The 21,976-nt window shown below is 37.2% G+C and overlaps 1 protein-coding gene across 6 annotated transcripts in view; it reads right to left on the reverse strand.

The window, feature by feature from the left end:
* The window catches only part of TRPM3 (transient receptor potential cation channel subfamily M member 3), a 2,946,644-nt gene that overhangs the window by 2,131,901 nt on the left and 792,767 nt on the right, over nucleotides 1–21,976 (reverse strand). The window lies entirely within an intron of this gene.

A 21,976-nucleotide genomic window follows, 5' to 3' on the forward strand; every position in this document is an offset into this window, starting at 1 on the left:
TAACCAGCTGCCCTTTAACTATTGATCTTTTCTGGTAGGAAGGGTGGAAGCTGGTAAAGTGGAGGAAGCTTTTTGAATATTTCTCCTTTCTGAATATGGTACTAGTGTATCTACTGTGAGATCTATCCTTTCATAGTTAAATATCTAGGTATGAAATCTTATCTTTTCCATAGCTAGATGTAAACCTCAAAAAATCTGTAGTACTACTGAAATAGTTTAACACTTCTTTGGATACTTTTTTGTCACCTTTAAGAATGACAAAAATGTCATCCAAAAATCTAGTGTAAAAGTAAATCTTTTCTTTGACATGTGGAATTTTCCAAATGAACTCATCTTCCCAATATACCATGACTATGTTAGAAAAACTTGCCCCACATGGGGAGCCCATAGCAACTCCCGTTTTTTGCAAATAGACATCATTGACAAAATTATAAAGTTGTTACTTAAAATGTCACATGCATATGTGTGGGAGTATTTACAGTAAGATTTTATGGTGGAACGTTTATCTGAAGAAGTCTTTCTATGACTGGAGATGGAAAGTGCTTTATTAAACTGTTTGGACAATACTTCCAGAGTGGTCATTCGGGGGCCCACGTCTTGGATTTAGTCAACTTTATTGGATTATTTGATGAGCTTCTTGTGTGGTTTTACTGCAGTCATTTAAAGTGTGTATTTATATTAACAAAACTTGGTCTGCAAGTCTAGTGGCAGTAGAAAGGTAGCCTGGTCTGTCTGAAATGGGACGCACTTAGGTAGGTTTAAGTGAGAATTACTTGTGGCTAGTTGTTTGATTTGTTTCAAATACCTTTCACTTTCAGTTAACTAAAATGTGATTTTACATTAAGAAGACTCAGCCTGCAATTCTAGTGGCAGCAGATAGGTAGTCTGGTCTGTCTGAGTTGGGAAACACACAGGAAGGCTTAAAGTGACAATTACTTGTTAGCTGATTGGTACCTTTTCACTTTTATAGGTTCATAGGTAAGTACTAGGCTAGATGCTCTTGCAGGCTATTTTAAGTATAGCAAATTTCACTTTTTGGGCTTGAAATAACCCATCTCATTTGGTTACAGATTGGCCTTACCCATTCCATGGTTGATAATTATATATTATCCTAATAACTGGGATCTTACCAAAGATAATTTGAGGGGACTCACACATGGGCTAGAGCATTTAGGAGCTGCATTTATCCATTAGTAGTAAATGGGGCAGTCCTGGGGTAAAGTTTCTGTTTCCCATCCATAGAGCTCAGGTGCATTCTGCAAAGTATACCTAACTAAAGTGTGTTTTTATGTTAAAAAGACTGGAACTGCAATTCTAGTGACAGTAGAAAGGTAGCCTGATCTGTCTGAGCTGGGAAACACAGAGGGTAGCCTAAAGTGAGACTGGTTCATTATCCAGAGTGCTTTTTAAGGGCTTGTCTGTTTGGTGTTAATCTGCACTTGAGAGCTACTTTTGCTGTGTTTTAATTAAGAAATTCCAAGATAATCCATCTTGTGGCAGAAAGTGATTACTTGTTCTCTTTGAGTTGGGAAGCAGTTCAGGGAGCTTAAAATCTAGCTGTGGGCCAGAGAACACAGGAGTTAGTTTTCAGATTTTTTTCTGTCTGCTATAAATTAGATGCATTTGTGCAGTGCTGCTCACCTTGCAGTGGCAGTCAGCAGCACTCTGTAAAGTAACAAATGCATAGTTTGTAAAATGTGCCTATCTAGCTAGTACTTAGCACTTTAACATGCAAACAGAAAGGGTTTGTTGAGAGCTAATCTTATGGCATCTACTTAGCACAATAAACATCACTAATACCAGATCATAGCACTATTTAACATATAGTCTTAACCTAGGACACCACTCAGGTGACCACTGTAAAACTAAGTTCCTAAACCATAGTAGCCCAACCCTAATACGGGTCCTGACAACATAGATATGCAATTTCTTAGTGTCTTTGTGGCTAGCTTGATCGATATGGGCATCATGAGACAACATAGCAATTGTCTCATGTACTTTGAAAAAATTTTAATCCTTAAGGAAATTTCCTTAGAGGCAAAAATATCACTTATATATAAGGTTGTCAAGGACACACACTACATCTTTCCCATATAACACTCACAGCACACATAGACTGAGACACTTAAAGGAAATCTTTCCAAACCTCAAAGACCTCTAAAGCCATCAAATGGTAACACCTATCCTCAGCAATCACTAAAGCACATACCAAGAGCAAAGCCTAACACCACACACAAGGCTACATCCAATCATATCTCAAGAACAAAGCCCATATGACAAGCAAACACTTTACTTAGTCTTCTTGTCATAGGGGATTCTATTGTACGACACACAGATGCCCCTCTCAGCAGATGGGAAAAGGAGAAGATAAGGGTTAGTTGCCTAACTGAAGCCAGGATCCATAATATCACGCATTCACTCGAGTTACTGCACCTCAGGTACCAATACATTTCGACCGTAGTCCATGTGAATGTAAATGACCTCCAATGTACTTCACGTGACTGTATGAAAACAGACATTATGGATCACGCTGAATTTGCATCTGAGTCGGGGATATCCTTGCATTGAGAAGAATTCTACGTTCACCAAGGATGATGCCTCAGTATGAACAGAAAATGATTTATTTTATTTATTTATTTATTTATTTATTTATTTTACATTTGTTAACCGGGTTAGTCCAATTGAGCTTTTGGCTCATTTTCAGTGGAGACTCAGGGAGAAAAGCTCCTCAGTGAGTTTAAAAATTTAACAACAAACAGTTAGCAAAATATCATTTATAACCTTCTGAAAATTACATTACAATGTCATATAGACGGAATAATGCCTTCATAATTCTTGTTACGTTATATACAGCATGTATACAAACAATAGCACTGAGATAAAGTGGTTATAATCAATGAGACAGAGAGGGTAAAGTTTGTTATGATAGACATGGGAGGAGAGGAAATTGAGGGAGGGTATAACTGAAAAGAATAGAAGGGAAAGAGATAGTGAGAGAACAATGAATAAAAAAGTGAGGACTGGTGTAGGGAGGGGTATTTGAAGATGGGGTAGGATAGTTTCAGAGGGGAAGACTACAGTGGCAGGACCAATTTTTGATAGGTATCTTCGAGTGGCTAGCTTGAAATGCTTGGTATGGTCTAGGGACCTAATTTCTTGGGGTAGTTGGTTCCAAGATGCTACTGGGTTATAATTATAGAGTAAACATCCTGTTTTAGTTTTGGGTTTATAAATCTGTATCAATTCTTGGTCTGAGCTGCGTAGTGTCCTGGTTTGTGAATATTTAGATATAATATATACAAGGCTAGGGCAGAAAGAGGGAAGATAGAGGATGGAGTGGATAATTTGTAGTTGATGGAGTAGGAGCAGTTGGGGGAATTCAAGCCAGTCCAGTTGCTTAAGGGATAAGCAATGGTGAGACATGTAGGTTTGATTTGCTGTGAATCTGGCCACCTTATTATAGGTAGTTTCAAGTTCTGTAATGAGTGTGGTGTTAAGGTTTGTGAATAAGTGACAGCTGTATAGAAGGATGGGAAAAAGAAATTCATGGGAGAGAGTTATTCTGGCTGTGTTGGTTAAATATCTCTTATTGTGGTAAAGGAGTCTAAGTTTCTGGTAAGTTTTTTTAACAGAATTTAGTAATATGGAGATCAAATTTAAGCTGATCATCTATTATGACTCCTAGTAGTTTAGTGCTAGGTTCAGCAGTAGTGATGGTGTTATTGATTGATAGGATGGTAAATGTGTTTTTTGAGATTGGAGAGGTTCTTGGGGAGGAAGAGTAGGAACTTAGTTTTCTTAGGATTGCGAATTAATTTGTTAACACAAAGCCATGACATGTCTCTATGGTGTCGAAAGATGCCTGAGTAACAAAGTGGAGGTCTGATGGACTAGCTGCAATAGTGATGACAGTAGAGTTGTCTGCATATTGTACAAGTGTTGAGTGGGGATAAGAGGTGTAAAGTAGATTAGTGAAAATATTAAAGAGCAGTGGCCCAAGTATGGATCCCTGGGGGACTCTCATTGGCACATTAAGGGGAGGGATAGTGCAGATTATCATTTAACAGCTTGCTGGCAGTTAGAGAGATAGCTAGAAAACCAGGAAATAGTGGGAGTAGAGAATTTTAAGTAGGGCAGTTTGTCCAAGGGGAGAGGATGAGAGACAGTGTCAAAGGCTTTTATTAATTAGCTTAATTTCTGGTGTCACTCCGGGGGGATCCAATATCTATCAACATAGGAGGACATGGTTAACAGACCACATCGCTTTGCTAAGGATAGGCTGCAGTGTTTCCCCAGGCTTTCAGATATTGGCTAAAATTTTATCCACCCCCTTACAGCCTATTTTAGGCAGTTTCAAAATGACAAAACTGCCAACACAGCAAAAAAAAAAAAAAAATTCCTCAAAGCACTCTTAAGGTGTTACTTCTCAATTCTAGGAGCCTAAAGAAAAAACTCCACATCCTAGAAGCTCTCTTCACTAAATGTGGACATCTGTGCTGTTACCAAGACTATTTTTATAGCTGCAGAAAGAACTGGAAATGTATGCTGCCTGTAACTTACAGGCACAATGTTTTCTGGAGTTTATCAACCTGAACATTCTGGATCAGATAGCGTGCAGTCCATCCGAAGGTTCAAACATACTGAACCTAGTACTCACCAGCATGGGAGAGCACTGTATTCTGCTCTGCATTACAGCCTCATTGCAGAGATTGGACCACATTTTTTTTTCCTTTGAAATATACATTAACCAGGAAAATCCAACTAAATCCATAACAGTTAAGAACTCCTCTAGTCCAAACTATATCCTATAAGTGATAGTTTGTCAAAATTTACAGCTCACACACACCCTGTGAACACAATTGTCTATGCAGAATTATTCAGGGAAACCCTGTACAACAATGTAAATGGCTCCATTAAGGTTAGCATATCCTCCAGATGTAAGGCCAAATCTTACACCAAAACCAAACCCCACTGTGGAATCCTTACCTTAACAAGGCATATAACAAAAGAAAAAATGTTATTGCCTAAATCAGAAACAGCGACTCTCATAGAGACAAGAGCTCTCTGATACAACTAAACAAGAAACTAAGAGTTCTAATAAAGTCCAACAAGACCAATTACAAGGTCAGGATAGCCTCCTAGGTGAAGGACCATCACAAGGCCTTCTTCAACTATGTCCTGAACCCTAAAGGTAATGTTCAGCAATGTGCAGAACTGGATGTAAATGGCACAGCCTTCACTAACCAGGGTGACATAGCAAATCTACTGCCTGATACATTTATATCTAAATTCACCCCACTAATCCCCTCCACTATCCACTGTGAAATCCCTTGTAGCATACCCTCCAACTATCAACAGAAATCAGGTCTTGGAGGTGCCTGCTAAGGCCAGAAACACTGCTTCAGTGGGCCCCAATAATACCCCTGGTTGCCTCCTAACAGCTTCAAAACAGGTTATGCACCAGGCAAATGGAGGGCTGCTATAGTCATCCCCCTTCAAAAGAGTGAACCACCAACTGACCTCAGAAGCTACAGACCTATCAGCCTGACAAATGTGGAAAAGACATGGAAAGAATTATCTTAGAAATGATCACCAAGGACATTGGCAACCTACAGACACTGAACCCATCCCAGTTTGGCTTTGTTAAGGGATAGTCTTGGTTACTCAACTTGGTACTACTTCAAGAGGGTCACTAAGGCTATGGATGAGGTGAAAATAGTGACTACTGCCTTGTCTACCTGAACTGGCCAAGGTGTGCCATACAATACTCTACTCGGGTATTATCGACAAACTCCAGAACTGGGCATACATCCCTACATAACTCACTGGATTGCTGGCTGACTCAAAATATATTTCTCAAGAAGTCAGAATTTGTAGGACCACTCCCCCCAAAATACTGATCAGTACTGAGCAGTGGAGTACCCCCAGGACTGGGCATCTACTTCTCAGAAGTCAATGTTAATATCAAAGGCCCCTGGCTCACCACGTTAGCTGCCGACTATAAACTGGAAGTTATTACAGATTCCCCACATGACATCAACATCCTACAAACAAATGACTGGTGCCAAAGCCATGGATTAAAACTCAAGATAAAGAAATGCATTACAGTGCCCTTTGGAAAATCCATCTACCCAAGCTATTTACTCCATCAATAAAACACCCTTAAGTGGTGACCTGGTTGTTAGGGATCTGGGACCATATACAGACAGTAATCTGCCTTCAAACAACATGTAGGCAAGAAAGTAAGAAAACTGTTGTATGTCACCCATCTCATAAGCAAGGGTATGGCATCCTGGTCTAAGGATGTTATATTACCACTCAACTCAGCTCTTATCAGAGTACACTGTCCCCTTTGGCATGTACCTAACCAGGCACTTGCAACAGCTGAAATACCCAGAGAAGGTTCCTCACCAGACAAATTCACAGTATAAACACCCTATCCTACACCTATTGCCTTATGGCCCTACCTCTGTACTCACTGTCTTACAGGTTACTGAGAGACAGCCTATGCCTAACATATAAAGCATCCTCAGATCCAGCTCTGATGGATCTCTTGCACATCCACAAAGCAAACAGCACCAACAACACTAGATCCAAGGACCTGAAATATGCCTGCAACAAAAATAGAACATGCTGGACAGACCAAAATGTGTCTCAAAGGAGACCCGCACTTTGTAATACGCTTCCAACCCACATGAAGCAAGCTCATCCCTGACCCTATTCAAACCTTGATCATTAGATGGGACTCACAAATTCACCCCTGGTCTGGTCCCCATGTCTCTGTCAGACAGAAGTTAACAGCAAGTAAATCAATCCCCAACTGACATACCCCGCACACACATATAACCCTTAGGTATCTTACTAAAACACTCCATCACATAAGCATCCAATGTACTGGGGAGCAAAACTGTGTTGGGATGCAGGGCTAGGCATATAAAGACCCTTATGTTCATTAGCCTAGCAAAAACCTATGAACCTATGGAAATACAAGACTTTTTGTGGAGACTCTTCTTGGGCAAATTAATGGTTAAAAGTGACATAAAATACACAGTTATAGATCAAAGCTTGTGCATATCTGTAATGTTGAAGAAGCCCGTTCATGTGTTTTTTAAAACTGTTCCAGAATTCAGTTATTTTGACAAATGCTTGTGCAGTCTTCTAATATTGATTTTCTTTTTTCCTATCACATAAGATGTGATTCTAAATGGATATTACAAGACTATATTACATTATCGTATGAATAAAATAGCGAACGCTATTTCATCGTACCGATAATGTCTAAACCAGAAAATATCGAACACATGGAACAGCGAATTTTTTCCCAGGGAAAAAATTTGCAGCTCCGCAAAAATAATAAAATAAAAGCACTTAAACACAAGGATAATTGGGGGGCTGTGCCCCCCACACCCCCTACTTAAATATACCAACTCTGAGATCGCACCATAATGGAGGAAATGGCAAAGTGCCGAAGACAGCTCACTGAATTTTTTCCTTGATGTTTCGTGTCTTCGCTATTTTGCCATTTCGACAGTATCGGATCAACTAAATAGCTTTCGCTATCGAGTTCATTCGATATGCTAATATAGACCCGGATATTACTATAAGTCTTTACCTACTGATGTATGTTTGACAGATACATTTTTGTCAGGGTATTATGGCATGTTTGGTTGCAAGATGAGAAGAAATATTGTTTAAAATGCTTGATTGTGTTTTGATATTGGAAAACTAAGGAAGTGATTGTGGAAGAACAGGTGAGAGAATATATGTTTATGTTTCTTAAAATGATATTGTTGGATTACTGGGCATATTTTTTTATTGTGAACATATTTTTTACTCTTGTTGATTATTTATGCTATGTGATTTACTTGCTTGTTGTCATAATAAAAGCCCCCTTCTCTTTTCAGTTAAGTTCCACAGGATCTTTAACATCCACCTGAGCTGCTACCAACTCAAGCAGATGGGGTCTCAGTTTAACATCTCATCTGAAAGACAGCACACTCAGGAGTGCAGTGCCCCCCTTATGCTGCACTGCTTTGTCAGCAATTGATCTATACTGTGTGGGAATAGAACCCACAGTCTTCTGTAAGATAGCCGAGTATGCTAACTGTTGTGCTGCTAACACTGACAGGGAGAAGCCAAGGAAAATGATGTCCTGACCCATTCAGATGAATGCAGGTTAGCTGTTTTTTCATGCCATCCTTCTTCTTTGTTGCTATTGCTGTTGACCTGATGTGGCCTCTCCAGTTGTGATGTGGTTTACTTTCAGTGAAAATGTATTTGACTAGAGGAGTAGAAAGACAGGTGTGGTTAAGGGTGAAGAAACTCTGTTTCTAATATGATGGTAGTTATTTTTAACATTTTTCTTCTTTCAGTGTTTATGTGTAGTAAATCAGTAAATGCTATGATAGCATACTGAAGACTGCTGTACTATATGTGTAAGTAGTCTGCACTACAGGGTATTTTAAAACAGGATTTTCTGTGAGGTATTGTTCTTTTTGTCCCCTTAAGTAGTTGGGTTAAATCATTTTTTAAATTATTTTAATTTACTATAATGGCTTTGAAACATGGCAAAAATTTTCTACAATTTTTTCAAAGAATGTCCTCCATATACATTTCATGACAGTCCAGTATTCCTTACAGGGCAAGCAGTCTCTGAGTTTGAATCCCACATGATTATATCATTCATTTATCCCTGTGACTACTTATGGCACCAGAGCTAACTTTACATTTTTGCAGACAGAGATTCTGTGAAATTGACAGCTAGGGTACTTTTGAATGTTATATCCTTAATTTTAAATTTTTGGTACTATCTTGACTTCAGAGCCATAAAATTTGCCAGCATACAATTATGCAACAAGACAGACTCTTATCGAGACCTGTTAACCACCTGAAGGTTGTGGTATGTACAGTAATAAGCATGAGAGTTAAGTCTACAGGGCATTATACATGATTAAGCTTCATCTGATATATACAAATAGTGGTGGTTCAGAGTTGTCTATCTCCTGCACATATGACAACATATGTGTGTGCTTAGATCTAAACATAATTGTAACAGTTAGTGCATGACAAATTGATTGAAATAATAAAATTAAAAAAGTAAAAAAAAGGCTCCTTGTATATTCTGCTCAATGTTAAAACAATGCAGATTGGCCAAGTGGGCTACTGCTAGCTAAATGTATTATATTAATATACAGACAATATCACCAGAAGAAATGAACTATATTAGCATTAGTGACATTCAGTGTATTTCTTACTAGCAAAGTGTGGCATATAGTAACAAGTTATATATGTATAGCACAGTCTGGATGGGATTTATAGGACCAATATTACTTACCTTTAAGTACCTCCTGTACCAGCTCCTGTGCTCCTGTAGCAGCCCAGGGTAATAGCACACAATCTCACAACAGCCTGCACCCTCTCTGATAATAGAAACCACCCAGACTCCTCTCCCACCTTTTTACCATCACCCACATCTCCCCCTCTTCTCACTAACCTAGAGTAACAAAGCTAATAGCACCTACCAGCTATTTTGATTAACAAAACAGCAACTACTATGCTCAGTATCCACTGCTCTATGTTGTCACCACACCTATGCTAAAATTAAGAACTACCCTTGCCATGAAACAAAATCCTGTATAAATGTAAAAATAACTGCCTTTTACCTTTGTAAAGTTCTTATTGTATAATCTGATGCATACTTCTTTTGTCTAAAAAAGTTTTGTAAACCCTTTGGAAATATACACTGTACCTGTTTTAGAGCTTTTCTCCCTGGGCCTCCACTGAAAATGGGCTTTCACCCAGTCGGACTATCCTGGTCAACAAATGTAAAATAAAATAAATAAATTTATTAATATTTCATATATCCATGTGATAATCTGGTAGTAGCTTAACAGCTTCAGCTAATGTATAACTATGGATGAAAATAAAAATAAATTTCACTGTTAGACAATGCCATTATAAAAAAGATTTGAGCATTTTATTATACAGAGGTGACTAAAATGTAGATTGAAGCCTCCCTTCATAACAAGTTTGCTTGAAAAGATCTACATTCAATGGTACTTTCTTAAGAACTCAAGTGTTAAACTAATATCAAATCACTCTTAAATCTGTTTTTAAAAGAATATGTCAAGTTGTTTAAATCTTAGACTATTGGAATAGCAGAGATTGACCCTGAAGTCTTTTATATGTATAACTTTTATTTCCTGTGACCATCAACACTCCTGCCTCTGGGAATCATTATACAGGCAGTTTTCAGGGGATTTGTGATTAGGTGAGTGCCCACATCACCACAATGCCATTCTATGCTTTTCACTGGTGTTTTCTTACTTCTGCACACATATGACTATCAGGACTGACAACACCTGCTTGATTGCCAAACCCATATCCCCAGGTCTCATGGTCACTGTAAGTAGGGGAGCAATCTGTATTTCTCCACCCAAGATGGGCAAGCTGGTGTAAACCACTCATTCCTAAGCCACCCTCCCTTTCCAAATTTTACAACATTTGAGCCACTGGTCAATCTCAAGTCACCTTGGTCACAATCAGGAATTTATTTCCCAATGACACAGAGCTGAGACAATCCTGAGGCAAAGCCTTTTGATAAAGTTTCTTTGTCCTTTCTCCATTTTTTTACTTGTAGTTCAAAAGGAGGGAGACCACAGACAGGCAGCAATATTTAATGTTTTCTTAAGCAGCTACTATAAATTGGCAGCAGGATGTTTGAATTCCTTATCCTAAAAATGAAGGAGAAACCCAATCAGCGTATTTATTTTTAATACAGTAATGGTTACAACCTTTTCAAATTTCAGTTCATCTGCCAGCATTCCTAAGTCTAAATAAGTTTTAATATTAACCAAAAATATTTCTGTTACATCCTAAATGCATTATGTGCATGTTTAGAGATGATGAACTCCATTTTATTCACTTTCATCCAGTTAGAGATACTTTTCAAATTATTTTAGTGAAGATTATTGGTTTAAATGAAACTGACTTCTCAGTTATATATTATTAGCATAACTGGTATGCCATACTTCAGAAAGAAATGCCATATCAAGTACATAAAATGTTAATCTGTTACCCAAGCCTACACTGATTGAATCCAATTTATAAGAGCTTCACTGTTTCTGTTTGCTCACTTTACGCAGGATGGATGATTTTCCCCCTCACGTTGTTGTGTGCATTTCATTGCCTGAGACAACAGCCTGCTGGAATATTAGCAAATTAATTTAATCTTGTATTAACCAATCTGCTGCTGAGATGCAATGATGTTGGAGTGAGAAGAGTAAAGCTTTTGAGTACATGTGCTCAGAGGTTTCTTGTACACATACTGTGTGTTATTTGTGGCGGTTAGTCTTCAGCTGTGTAATTTCAAGTAAGCCTGGTGAATCTATATTTATGGATAACAAAGAGTACTGAGGCCAACATGAATCTTTGGGGAATCCTAGCTGTGATAAACTAGTAGTCATAGCATTATCACATTTTTATGGACAGATCTGGTAGAAAGTCAGTTACAACTTAAGTCTGGTATACTTAAACATGACATACCTATTAAGTTTCTAAATAAGGACAAATCAAAAATTAAAAATAAACTTGCACCAAAAATAAAAAGATACACATCAAAAATCAGGCAGTCTGTACAGTCCAAAAACATTCCTGACAGATACAGCCAGAATTCATATTACTACAGTCCACTTGCTATTCTAGTTTCCAGTATACAGCACCTATTTCTACCTGTCCTAACTTCCACCCTACGCTATAAATTTCAACCGTATTATAATAAAATAGCCAAGTTTGCCATAACCTGCCTAATATAATCTACCACCGTCTGGCTCTTAAAAAAATGAAACTGGCTCAAACTCTCATATGCACTCAATCATTCACAACTACTAGTAATCCATAAACTATTGTACAAACCAGTATCATGCCTAAGACTACACATTCTCATTTATCGCTACTCATCAGTAAGAACCCTACAATCTTCAAAGAAATCACTGCTTGCACTGACAAAATCTGAAATCACCACAGGAGACCTACTGAATTCCAAGTATGTCTCTAACCTTTGGAACACAACTCCTGCCTCATTAAGTCAGACTGAGAATATACAATCATTTAAAACAAAGCAGAAACAAATCCTCACACAGACTTGGCTCTGTTCATCATGCCAGGGTAAGGACCACTACCTAACCCTAAATGCCCCCTTTATCCATTATATTTCTCCTCTTTTTCACATTAATACTCTGGACTATCCATTACTGAAATACATTCAAAACACTAAATGTTCAAATGTTTGCAAACACGAAATATCTAACCTCTGAACCTCAAAAAAAATCAAAGGACAATACAAGACAATTACCAACTGCAGGAAGGCAAAGCCTTTGTGAAAGGGTAAACTCTGGATCCCCTTAATTAATTAAATCCATCAAAAAATCAGTGTGACATTTTTTTCTGTTGCCCAAATTAATGAGCCCCTACTATACCCATTATTATGATTTATTAATTCTTCCTTGGTACCATTCCACATATGATCCTCCTCAACAGTCATCGCCTCATGTTCTTCAAAGAGAACAACCTTAAATATCCTGAACAGGTACTGCAATATTATGACTCTAAGAATTGGAATTTGTCTGTTACTACATATTTATTTATTTATTTATTTGTTGTTTTGTAGATTGCTGCTCTATGACTAGGAGCTTTGTCTAAAAGTACCTGCTTTTTTCTAGATTGCTAATGCATTATACATCACTGTAGTATGATATTACTCTGGCAATAAATTGTGCATTATATTATATACTGTACTCTGGCACTGCATAACATATATGTATTGCTATATTTTTCTGTCTGTGTAAATTATATTACATGTGAGTTGTTTGTAGGTTCATAAGCAAGTGATAGGATAGCTGCCCTTGTGGGTCATTTTAAGCCTAACCAGTTTCCCTTTTTGGTGTTTGAATTACCCTATTCCATTCTGTGTTAGATTGGCCTTACCCATTCCCACGGTCAATAATTATATATTACTCCTTATGAGAATAACTGGGATCATACCATAGATAATTTAAGTGGACACATGCATGGAATAAAGCTTTAAGGAGCTTCCTCTGTCCATTAGTAGTACAGGGGAAGTCCTAGAGTAAGTATTCTATTTCCCATCCACAGATGCAAGCTGAACTTGAATGTGGGCAGGGATCCGCTTTGTTTTACATAGATGGGGAGTCTGTTCCAGAGCAGTGGTATCCACTGCAAGATATACCTGTCCTTCCAAACCATTCTGTTGATGCTACATAAGAGGTTTAGATCCCTAGACTGAATATTTCTGATATTATTTGACTTGCTGATATGCAGTAAATCCATCAGTATTGGGTCAGAGAGCACGGGTCACCTCTTAGCAGTCTGTAGGATACCAATTATACAGATGTGGCTTTGAGTCAGTCCATGTAGGACATGTTGTTTAGGTCTTGTATGTTTTTACTATGCTTTTAGTAGGGTATCTCTGTTGGCATTCTAGTTGTTGCATGTGTCTGGAGAGATACATGCCAAAAAGGGTATTATACTTAATGAGTGACCTCATGAGGGTTGAGTAAAGCTAGAAGGGACAATGTCATCCCTAGATCTAGACACAATTCCTTTGTTTATGAGCTGTGCAATATAGAAGGACTTTCTTATGACAACAGGTGCATGTTGGTGGAAAGTTAGCTCATTGTCCATATAAGTTCCCTAATACAAAATAACTGAGTCAGCTCATGGGTGTACTGTCAATGTGATAGTTTCTCAGGGTAGATAACTTCCCAAAGGATACAAAAATGCATTTTTGGCATTTAGTTTCATTCCATGATTTTAGCACCAGTTATGACTGGGACAAACCTTCCTGCAGGATGGCTAAGTCATTTGGGGATCCAATGCTACTCCTAGCTTGCAGTCATCTGCAGACTTAGTCAGCCAGAGTCCTTTGGCACTGGCTTTTACTTCAGAAAAGTAGATGCAAACCAGGAGAGGGCCCAGCACAGAACCTCGGGGACTCCACTCATGACTGATCTCTTTGTGGAGGTAACTTAACATATTTTGATTTCCTGTATCCCATCTATGGGCCAGTTGGAAAACCAGCTGGTAACATTTATTCCCAGTTTATTTTCTATGCCTGAGTATTGGACTGTGTCAAAAGCTTTGCCCAGGTCAAGGTATGCAGTGGGTACCATTGTACCTTCATCCATTGCTTCAGTGACCTTTTCAGAAATAGTCCAACAGGCTGAGGAAGCATGACCTGCCCATGACAAATCCAAACTAAGATGGGTCCAGTGTTTAAAGGTTCCCTAGGCCCTCACTGATTAGTTATATGATAAGCCTTTCCATGGCTTTGCATATCAGGCTGGTCAGATTTATGGGTCTGCAATCATCTGTGTCTGTGTAAGGACATCCCATATGCCTGGAAATTACTGTAGCTGCGCTCAATTCACTTGGTACAAAGTATGTATGTGGGTGGCTAAATCGTACTTCATGCTATTGCAGATACATCCAGGGGTACTGTCAGGACACATTGATGAAGTAGATTTAGATTTTAATAGCACTTTTAGAATTTAATTATATAGTTATTATTAATTCTTTATTATTAGTTTACTCATGGAGCTTTTCTCCTCATGCCTCCACTATAAATGGGGTATTTGCCCAGTCGGACTTTCACGGGAAGCAAATGCAATCAATCAATCCAATCAATAAATAAATAAGAATATGAACTGTGGTTTAATAGGTTAGATGCTTTGGCCATATTCAAATTATTTATGTCTACAGGAAGCTTCAGTTCAAAAGCCTTCTCATCCACATCATTGAAATAATAAACATTAGTGATGGTATATTTTTAGAGTAAATCCAAGGTGGTTTCAATCCTGTATGTTTAACTTCTAAATACTGTCTCATAAAATATCTAGAATGCAGTAATATTATTTAATAGACTGTTATGTATGTCATGTTCCATCAAATTTGACTTATCCAGGACTAACATTTGTTACCTTCCATTTGTTACCTTCCATATGACAGAATCCCACGTGTCAATACTGAGTCGGTAAATATATTTTAAAAGTAATCAACAAAATCTAATGAAGGATGTTTGATATGTTGTGCTACAGAAATACAGACAGTTGCACTGATTTCTTGCTCTCAGACGTGTTATCATGCAAGAAACCCGTCAATGTTGCACCAGATGCTGGACTTACAGATTTTGATTTCTTTATGTACTGGATTATAAACAAGCTATAATGTTTTAAATAAGTCTGAACACATACAAACACAAGCTGTTTATGAAACAGCATCAAGGGTTTACCAGTCTTTGAAGGACAACCAGAATTAAACACTTAGTAAAAATAAAAAAATAGCATTCCATTTCATTCTATAAATGATGTTGGGTGCCATGAGGCAAAATTGTGAGGGTTCTTTTGTTAAATAAAAATCATGAAATTAGGTAAATTATGTCAGCTATGAGAGGATTGAATAAATAGTCTTAAAGTCTTTAAGTAACACAAAGGAATTTGTAGAGTCCAAAGGTGTCCACTCTTTTTAAAATAGAGGCGTATGATACCAAGAAGACGCTGTTTGAAGACCGACGGTAGATGGCTCAAAGAAGACCTCAGGAAGTACTACTATGAAAAAGAGCAGTGGTGATTAAAACAATACTTCTAAACCATTAATATCAAAAACAATGGCACAGTTCAACAATGAATGTGACAGACAGAAGAAAATTCTCACAAGGAATGTGAAAAGCAAATATCTGTTACATATCCATCAATTAAGGAGGTAAGCAGAAAAGATCGCTCAAGCGTCCTGAAGATTAAGCTGTGCTCCAAGATCAAGAAAAGGATAAGCAGGTAGGTAAACAATGGTATTTTAATATAAACAGTTAAGGCCATCCACGCTCAGACTCTGTGACTGTAAATAAATCACTTAATAAGGCAATGCATTAAAGTAAGCTGACATAGCACTAGAAAGAGACATTTGCGTCCTGTCTGTCTGTCTGGTTAACAAAGGAAATAAGAAAATGCAGAGGAAATATGCTAATGACTTTGACAGCTAAACACAAAAGGGAAGATTACAAAAAAATATTAAACTAAAGACTTTACTGTACTGTATTGCTGTTCAAGGCAATCATTATCCATTACACAACAGCATAAGCTAACTATGTATTGACATGCTACAAACCACCTTATCAGTTGCAACTATGCAACAGACTATAAAAAGGGCAAGTCTACAGTTTTCTGAGTGAATTTGTCTATAGCAGTAGGTAAAATAAAACAGTGGCATACCACCTGGGACAAAAGAACAAATGCTTAACATCATACCAACCTTGCTTTCAATGGGGAAAGCTCAGTATGAGTCTCTCTGTGTGATTGATACATTCAGTATTCAAGCAGCAACAGCAGGAAATCAGAGACATTGTTCTTCCAAAACGTGAGCAGCATAACTTTTTCCTCTGCTAAGAAATCTCAGTATACCGTCAGCTTCTCAGGTGCCTCTTTTCACTCAAAATGGTTTTAAGCTATTGTATGTAATATAACTGGGAATGAAGACAACCTGTGGATCTAGGAATATATAACTGGGACTGAAGACAACCCGTGGATTTAGGAATGACATTCCACAAAACATCAGGAGTTCACATTACTTATTAAAGCCACACAGAGTTTTTTTTTTTTTGTTATGAATGTTCATCATCATTCTTTATAATCTGACAACCGTGTAGCTGAGCTAAACTCTTTGTCTGCTCACATAATATTTATGTAGCTCTATCCCTAACTTTGGAATGATTATAAACTGAGACAGCAATTATGCTGGAACAAAATCTTATAATATGACTTATTTTGGAAATGCTATATGTAATGGTTCTGGTCAGATGCCTTTTTATAGAATAGGATATGTGATAATAATTGTGTTCATTGATTGTAACCATGATTGCTGCACTTGGCTCTCAAAATAATACTGTATGTAGAATTAGTAAACAACAAACTGACATCACTTATCCTTTGAAATCTCAGGGGGGGGGGGGGTCATTTTGCCTTTGATATATAAAAATTTGCAATAACATAGTCAAATAGATCTTTCATAGATTTATCAAGAGCTGACTTGTGTTTATAATAAGCTTTCTTATGGCTTTTTTAATAACTCTTTTAGTGTCTTATATATATTCTTCAAGAGGCTTCTTCTCAAAAAGTCAGGGTATTAAGACCTAACTTTTAAGTAAGATTGGTTTACATGTTGTTTTACTGAAGCTTACTTGCATTGAAACACATTCCTAATTGTATTGTGTTTAGACATCTACAAGGAACCAGTACTATTGGTTAATGATGGCATTTTACGTGAATGTGCACCCTCGTTTACTTGATTGTAACAACTATTAAAAGAAATGGTGCTTGCCTTTTAAAAAACAGATGTATGTGTTGAAGGAAATGACATCATTCTTTTTGTTTAGGTTAAATTGAGTCTTGTTCCGTGTTTTATTGTCTGATGAAGCTTCTTCCGTGTAGGAAGCGAAAACGTTTTTAACATTAAACTGCGTTCACAAAGTAATAACGAGGAAGTATTTGGTTATTTGGTTTTGTAACCAACTTGAACATTTTTAATACATCCTTGTGTCGACTGGGTTTGTCCTGGTGCCGTATGCTACTTGTTTTTGACTGTTAGTTTATTTTCTTGGTCACCAGTATGCCTTTGATATATATGCCCAATTACTGGAAAACATTCTTAGGACAAAGAAACAGAAGGAGTAGGGGGTCAAGGGGCAAGACCACAAGAATTGCCCAAGCCTGGCTCCAAGTAGGGGTTTGGACATACAAATGACCAGAAACAGGTATTCACTTCTTCAGCTTAAAGATTTACTAGACTGTATACTCCATCTTTTTACATAATGAACTTGGTTTTATATTCAGGCAGTATACTACTGTGAAAGTGCATTCAACAAATATATCAAGTGTTACTGCAGGAAACTTACTTTACACATCTATTTTGAAGAATGCTCCTATGACAGGTCACATAGTATGGACACTGAGAGTCCTGCTGAACTGAATATTGATTTTGGCTAAAGAAATTTGACTTTTAGTTGTTCTTCCTTCTGCCCTGCAGTTAAAATGTTTGAGAGACCAGTACTCGATTATGTAAGTAGCACTAGGCAAACCCTGCAGTAGCCAGTTTTTTACAATTTTATTCCTTTTGATATGCAGATTTTGTTCTACATATAGGTCAGAGATTTGTTATTAAAGCAATTAATAAGGGTGATGACATAGTGGTTTGTAACAAGCAAGACTATATAATGTAGGAAGCTTGGGGTTAATTAAACAATGCAAACAGTTACGGTTATTGTTTACTGATGTCAGACTTTTAAAGCTGAAAACTAACAGTTTTATCATACAAGACACTGACAGCAAAATTATTTCTGTTTGCTAGTAAAATAGCTGTTTGGCCTTTTCATAAAATGACTGGCTGTTCCTCTCCTTTCTCAGTCATTAGTATCGCTGTCTTTTGCCAAAAATACACAAAACATAATACTGCTCCTCCCCCACAGCAGAAGTAGAGTGACAGGTCAGAATTCTTGATGAAAGCTGTCAGGTTTTTTTTGAGATTTTAAACCAATCGTACAGCATGTGAGAGTTGGAGTTAGACATCCTACACAACTTTTAGTACCTGCTTAACGTCTACAAATGGAAACAAATTGCTTTACAGTGACTTGGGATATTGAGTCTTTTGCACTTCGGTGCCCCACCACAGGGTAGATTGTAGGCCTCTAATTTTCGGTTAAATTACCATTTCATCTGCATGAGAAATTCATCATGTTTTAGCTCACCATATTTTCATAGTTTCATAGTTAAGTATAGTTTTCAACCTACCAGGGACAAATTTCAACCAAATCAGGGACAAATCCAGAAAAAATCAGCGACACTTTTTAAATATGAGTGCTATTAACTTGAGAGATTGACAGAATCAGAGCATATGAATTAATATACATTTTTGAAGTAAAAAAGTCAATAACTCTTAATCACTGTCATTATTCATTAAGTGTAATTCACCACCTTTCTTCCGAAGGTCACTAGTTTTAGGAGGGATTAAGAGGGACAGAGCTAAAATTTGAGTCGAAATCAGGGACAGTTAAGAGGTATATAGTTAAATACTAGGCTAACTGCCCTTGTGGGCCATTTTAAGCCTAGCCAATTATCACAGTTGAGAATCAAACCCTGCCTTGTGTCTGTAAGGTAAACACCTTACCCTTTAAGCCAGCCTTCAACTCTCATGTCCACCCATGTCTTTGGAAAGAATTTTCATTGACTGTAATAATCCAGTTTTGCAAATCAAAGGCACTGCTGTTGATGTGTTTTTTGCTAGATCCACTAATGATGTTAGTTCCTTCCAAAAGGCCCTTCACCTACATCTTTCAACTCAATAACACTGTACGTGCTCCAGATCCCAACCTCACATAACGTGGCCATTCTCATATCACCACTTCTCACTTAAATTATTCTTTCCTCATATAATCACACTTTATTAGCTGCTTACTATAAACCTCAGATTCTCAACTCTGCCAATTATTTCATCTCATTTCATTCTTTTTACCTAACATATGTATAGCCTGCTGTATATATTTCATTTTTGCATGTGTGCTGCAAACTCTTACTGTTTATCTAGTCATTGTATATTGCTATTGTTTCTTACACATAGTGCTTCGTCTACATAATTATGGCTGTAGAAAGTCCTTAATTATTTTATTTTTTGCCATTTTTATCTCCTACATTGTCAATTCTAGTTCTGTAATTAATTCTGTTCTGTAATTTCATGTTTTATTGGAGCTTTTCTCCCCAGGCCTCCACTGAAAAAGGTCTTATTTTGACCCAGTGGACTTTCCTGGTAAATGTAAATAAATAATAACAAATAAATCTGTACAAGGCCTTCTTTCAAAGTGCAGTTATTTATGATACTCAAGTTAATTATTTCTAAGCATGTATGGATATGTCATGCACAAGCCTAGATGAAGGTGGGCTTATATGGACAGGAAATGAACATAGTTTTCAAAGTATCTAAATAGTATCTCCAACATTAAAAGCGCAATGTGCATTGTATAAATGAAGTTACTGTGGGCTGGGTGTGCCCTTGCTTGAAGTTACAGCAACCTCAGAGTGAATTATATTAAGTATCAAATATACAGACAAAGCCCCTTAGACATGGAGTGTGAGAAGCCTTGCTGCCCACAGAATTTTTTTTAACAAAACGTGCCAATCAGTGTTTTTGATCGATCATTAGTTTGCTAGATTTTGTAACATATCCTACTTATGATGGATCTGGACTTAGATTTACAGCTACATTCAATAATAAAAAAAAATCTACATTTTTGGAAATGTTGGCATTCAAGTTCAGTAGTGACAATGTTAACAGGAAGCCACGTTGTATCAGTATACTGCTTTGAGTAGATGGTTGCCAATCTAGTTGTTTAATTTGAAGTATTCCTAACTGTTAATATATTTTATTTTTAATTATTTATTTTTTGTCCTTTTCCACTTTAGATTATTAAGTTTCTGCCTCCCTCCCTTCCTACAGACCAACTAATTCTCTTTCTGAATGACAACCCATAAACCCATTCTGGTGAAAGTCAGGTGCTGGAAATGGACTGTCTTATGCTGTGGTTCTAAAGTTTTACTTTAACCCCTGTCTCCCTCTGTACATGCCCACTATGGCCCTGTTAAGGAGGACAAGAAATGGGTACTAGCAAACTGCTGTCACTCACTTCTGTATGTGAAGTAAGCCTTCAAAGTGAACTTCCTCTTTATCTAGTAAAGCACATGGGGATAGATTCTCAGATCTCTACCAGGAGGATCATTACCTTTAATATGCCCCAGACAAGTACCACACAATGTCCACAATGAGCATGCAGGCTAAGCTTAATCACTCCCTCCTTTTCCTGTACCAGTTTCAAACAGTGTCCAAACCACTGAACTTGAATTGCTTTGTTCATAGTCAAAGATATATCCTTGCACATTAATGTAACTATGTCAAAAAAAAAGTAAATGTATATCTATATGTATATATGTATGTGTGTACAAGCACACGTGTGTAAATGGATCTACTTTTAAATAATGTACCACCATATTACTGAACCTCAGTTTGAGACCATAACATCATGAGCTTACATTACTAAAATTTAAAAAGACTGAGTGTCAGAATGTTGAGATGTATTGGGTTAGTGAAATGGTATTTGCTGAAATTGTGTGTTGTCTCTTTAAGAGTTCAGAGTACATACATGAAAAACAATATGGCGGATGTTTTTTTGCTATTTGATGGTGTTGCTGGTGAAGTTTTTGGAAATGTATGGTTTAAGAAAGGGGAATACGTTAATTATTTTACTGATATATGTTCATAGATAAGTACTAAGCTAACTGCCCTTGCGAGCCATTTTAAGTTTAGCCAATTACCCCTTGTGAGACTCAAACCCTGCACATTGTGTTTGTAAGGCAAACACCTTAACCATTAGGCCACCCTCCCACCCTTATGTAGATAAGAAAGTATTTAAGTGAGAAAAATGTGGTTATTGTAAGTACATACATAGTATTAGATACAGAAGTAAAGCTGTAAGTGTATGTTAGGTAGTTTAAGTAGTTAAAACAGTACATTTGTCATACTAATATAGAACTTAAATACTGGATGAGTAGTGTACCCTATTCTTCAGTATAGTGCAAACTTGGAGTTGGTATATTTAATTAGCAGGGGGTGTGGGGGGCTGTGCAGGGGGGGCATATGAAATGATAAATAGTTGGAGTGTTTTACTGTTCTCGATGTTTTGGAACTCAATCTTCTAATGTTTTAAGACTTTTTGATATCGTGAGACTCTATGTTTTCGACATTATGGTCTCAATGATATGAGGTTCAGTGATATGGTAATATGATATTTAAAAGTAGATCTATATATACATATATGTGTGTGTGTGAATTCATAATGTTCTAATGAATAGTTGCAAAATTAGAT

The sequence above is a fragment of the Protopterus annectens genome, chromosome 2.part2, assembly GCF_019279795.1.
Source record: "Protopterus annectens isolate FY-2018-M chromosome 2.part2, PAN1.0, whole genome shotgun sequence".
In the NCBI taxonomy this organism is placed as follows: domain Eukaryota; kingdom Metazoa; phylum Chordata; order Ceratodontiformes; family Protopteridae; genus Protopterus; species Protopterus annectens.